Source organism: Rutidosis leptorrhynchoides, chromosome 9 (genome assembly GCF_046630445.1).
Source record: "Rutidosis leptorrhynchoides isolate AG116_Rl617_1_P2 chromosome 9, CSIRO_AGI_Rlap_v1, whole genome shotgun sequence".
NCBI classification, from domain to species: domain Eukaryota; kingdom Viridiplantae; phylum Streptophyta; class Magnoliopsida; order Asterales; family Asteraceae; genus Rutidosis; species Rutidosis leptorrhynchoides.
The window spans coordinates 15877056-15882099 of NC_092341.1; positions in this window are offsets into that span (position 1 = coordinate 15877056).

A 5044-nucleotide genomic window follows, 5' to 3' on the forward strand; every position below is an offset into this window, starting at 1 on the left:
ATTGTTCATTGAAACCCTATCATGTACTTATCCACATCTTGTAACGGTAATTTTCATACCAACTACCGGGAATTAGCAATCAGTATGTCGAATTTCGCAGTAATTCTACGCCAACAGTTATATATACATATAATGTCTATCTCCTAGACTTATTTACTTCGAAGGTGAAGTTTCTGAAAAACACCCAAACTGCGAAACTAGTTCTCCGGATTTTGGAAAAATGCTGTTGAAGCAGAAAAAACTGTAAACGACCTTAACAGTCAAAATTTTGATGATAAAGAATAGTATGGTGGTAAAGCTGAGAAAAAGAGAATGTTTGGAACTGAAAACGGATTGAGCAGACCATGAAAGAGGCTGTGGACAAATCACAAAGACTAAACCTGCCTTCAAAGAATACAAATGATTCAGTATCTGCTGAAGTCATTAACGAATACCTTGCTCCTGACTCAAAATCCGTTACGAACAAATCTTCTTCATCATCCTTCGATATTAGAAATTCTAAGATATTATCATATCTTTCATTATAAATATCTTCGATATAACTGAAGATATCTTCATAACTAGTATCATCCGAAATTATTTATCTCTTCACGCTATCTGTGTTACATCATAAAAGAAACTATTTTAGTTTCTAATTTCTGAAAATTTCAAAAAATGGATGTTTTGAAGTAGTGTTGGGAATTGAAGCATGAGTTAGTATAATATAATGACACTTGATCAACGTGATTATATTACAGTAAGTCATGCTGAGTTTCTAATGGAACGTTATAAAGGTTCACAGATCACACCCTTATCATGAACCATGTAACATAACTCTTTCATTCTATATAAGCTCTAAATATATCAAGAAAATATATTTCTTGATGATTCGGTCTTTTCCGGATATTCTGGTAATTTGACAAGTCAGATTGTGCCATTACCGTTTCTTTCTTAGAACATTAATTATGTTCATTCCAAAATTCATACCTACGAATTCTGGACCATTATTCGCTTGACTTGAAGTCGGGAAGAGAAAACGAAACATGAAGCTCCGAAATATAAAGGAGAATATAAGCCCGATAACCATCCCGAAACGGGAGAATGAAAAACACTATAACCCCAAAGGTAATGGTAGAAGAAAATAACTTCCTCTGGTGGTAGATGAAAAAGAAGAATGACAGATATAAAAGTTAGGAGTATATCAAGAATCAGAACTGGATGAAGCATTTCACAATCTTTTGGAAGTATGAAATGAGGAAGAAGATTATAGGAGTGGTGAAAATAATGAAACGGAAGTGGTTAATTTATAGCAAAATATCAGGCATAGCAATCGAGGCAGATTACGCATTTAAAGAAATCTTAATTTCCTTAAATTTCAAAGAATCAAATCTTATTTAGATTATGAAGATTTTCTATTCCTTAAATTCCGAAAATCAATCATAACTACGTCAAAAGTTAAGACGAATCTCTATTCTTTCATTTCACTCTTTTACGATAACTTCTCTCATACGCTTCGAATAATCGGATTGTTTTATCCATATTATTCAACGATGATAAAACTATATTTATCAACACATATACGTCATGAAAACATTTTTATTGTTAGTCATGACGACCTCACTCAAATTTCAGGACGAAATTTTTTAACGGGTAGGTACTGTGATGACCCGGAAATTTCTGACCAAATTTAAACTTAATCTTTGTATGATTAACATTTCCGACACGATAAGCAAAGTCTGTAAAACTAAATCTCAAAATTTTTGAACTACTTTCGTATATTCAAATACCTTTCGGTTATTCTTGACGATTCGCGAACAATTATATGTATATAGATACATATATATACTATAACTTGAAAACGTAACAATGTATTAATTGTTTGATACCGTACATTAAACTTATTGGTTTAAATATTTATTTGAATATATATGATAAGTTGGAATATTAATTATATGAATAACTTGCGACGTATATTTAAAACGTGTTTATGAATGTTGAAAATATATATTAACTTGGTCATAAAACGATTTGTTATTATATATATATTAACAAATAGATAGACAATGATTTATAGAAGTAAATGACCAAAACACTCGAAAGTTTAAGATACACTTTGAATGATATAGTTTATTGATAATTTAAGACTATATTTTGACAAAGGTACGAGTCACAAAACGTAAATTGCGAGTTTTCTAAGCGTACGAAAATGCGTTCGAGAAATCAGAACTGGGATAAAAGTCGAGTGACAACGTACGAGTCATCGGAACGAAAATTACAAGTCAACTATGCACGAGAATATAATATAATATATAATTAATTAATATAGATTATATATATTATATATTAACAAATAAATATGTCGACAAATAAGAAAACAAAAGTTTGTGAGCTGGATCAGAGGGCCATGCGATCGCATGGCCTTGAAGCACAAATCCCATGCGATCGCATGAGGTGCTTTTTCAGAAAAGGTTCTATAAATTGCACGATTTCAGTTCTGTTTTTCTCACACTCTTAATATTACTCCGTAAGTATTTATTTATATTATTTATATTATTATTATTATTATTATTATTATTATTATTATTAAGATTAATATTATTATTAATCTTATTATTATTAGTATTATTAATTAGTATTATACATAAAATACTACGATGAGGTTATGAGCGTGTCACCTTCAAAATGGGTTTTCGAGCGGGATAGAACTAAGGAAATTATGGGTTATAGCTATGGAGGTCATGGGTAATCTTCGTGGGTATTGTTCGCAAGTCAAACCTAGTGTTTATCATCTCTGTTACATCTACGTACTGTCCTACAATATTGAATCTCAATACTGATACGTAAGCACTCATATTTTATCTTTTATATATTAATTGTGTATCCATGTCTAGTGCTCGAGTATATATATTTGTGCATGCTTGTATGCTAAATTTCGTTGTTAAACAGTTTATGATGAATCACGAATTAAATACATATATTACTGATAAAAGGTATATGATATGCATGTTTTTGGAAAGCTGGCGAAAAATCAATAACTTTTCATTAAGATATCGAATAGTTTCGATGAACGGATTAAAAGATATGATTAACTGAATTATGATTGACGTTAATTGAAATTTCTTTTGAATCTGCAATTAAGATTTAAACAACTTGTTTACGAGATTGATAAAATGGATTTTTGAATATTACCAACCGAGGAAATGAATCATAATATAAGGCACGTCTCTTTTGTTGAACAATTGTCAAAACTGATTGTTTTATCATATATAAAAGCCTTATAAAAACTATAGTTTAATTTTACAAGAATTGGGAAACTATGTGAAATATTAAAATGGTTCGATTGCCATGATCATTCAACTATTGTATTGAGTCAGATTAACTTTTTGAAACGACTTTGGATAACTTTTGTATGTCGATATCGAGCATTAGGATTGTGATACACTATGACCTGACCTAGCTTGATAGAAATTTATTGACCAACATATGATCTCTAGGTTGCGATCTACGGTTATTTAATATTCTGAGTTTCGATCACATTACGATGAACAACTTTATGTGCTGCTAAGGTGAGTTTCATTTGCTCCCTTTTTAATTGCTTTTGCAATCTATATTTTTGGGCTGAGAATACATGTACTTTATTTTAAACGCAATGGATACAAGTACATACTAAATTCTACACCGAGTTTGAACTAAAAATCCCTTAGCTTTGGTAACTAGTAACTGCCGGTTATAAGAACTGGTGGGCACGAGTAGTAGTATATGGATCCATAGGGCTTGATATCCCCGTCCGAGCTAGAGCACTAGCCTTTTAACGGACGTATGCTATTTGAGAAGCGTACACATTGGTTTGCGTGTATTATTAAGATGATTATACAAAGGGTACAAATTATATATACGTTAAGTTTAGTTACCAGGGTGCTCAATCTTGTAGAATATTTTGATAAACGTTTCGGATGAAACAACTGAAATCTTGTGATCTACCTTTATATACAGATTATGCGAAATACTAAAACTATGAACTCACCAACCTTTGTGTTGACACTTGTTAGCATGTTTATTCTCAGGTTCCCTAGAAGTCTTCCGCCGATTGCTTATATGTTAGACAAGCTATGTGCATAGAGTCTTACATGGCATATTTATTAAGGAAACGTTGCATTCACCAAATCATCACCATGTATCCTATTTTGACTGCATTGTCAACGGAATTACTATTGTAAACTATTATTTACGGTGATTGTCTATATGTAGAAATTATCAGATGTCGAAAACCTTTGATTTAAATATTCATTTATGGTGTGCCTTTTCAAAAGAATGAAATGTTTACAAAACGTATCATATAGAGGTCAAATACCTCGCAATGAAATCGATGAATGATGTGTTCGTCCATATGGATTTGGAGCGATCGTCACAGCCCTCTTGGCAAAGAACCTAAAGCACTTACCGGCGAACCTGTTCGTAATACCATTTTCTCTCTCATCTCCAGAGTATCTCGTCATGATTATATACTATCTCAAATTCTGGATCTTATTCATCCGCTCGTCTGAACCTCCAATCATCCCGGTGTAGTAGAACTTTAGAAGAAGTCAACGAGTTTCGCGCTCGGATAGTGGCTTTGGAGAATATGGTGCAAAGATTACAAGCACCAGCAGCATCACCGACATCAACAATACCACCATCATCAACACCAATAGTATCATTACCATCACCAACGACAACATCCGCATCCCACACCTCAACATCACAATCTGTACCTCGAGCATCAACGTCATACGCACCATAGATACCAAGGAATACAAAGAACAACAAACGATGAAGTATTGATTCATAACTTCATCGAAGAAATATTCTGCAGAGAATATGTAGTTTCTAAAAGTTTTAGAGATTACTTATTCTAGTTCAAATTGTAAACCAGATGAGTGAGCGAATAGAAATAATGTAATAAAACCCTGATCGGAATAGTGCACGATTTACAAGCTAGATCTGTTTTATCAGCAGCATATACAACATCACAAGCTCCGCCAGATCCATAATCACCGCCAACATCATCACTAATCAACAACACGTA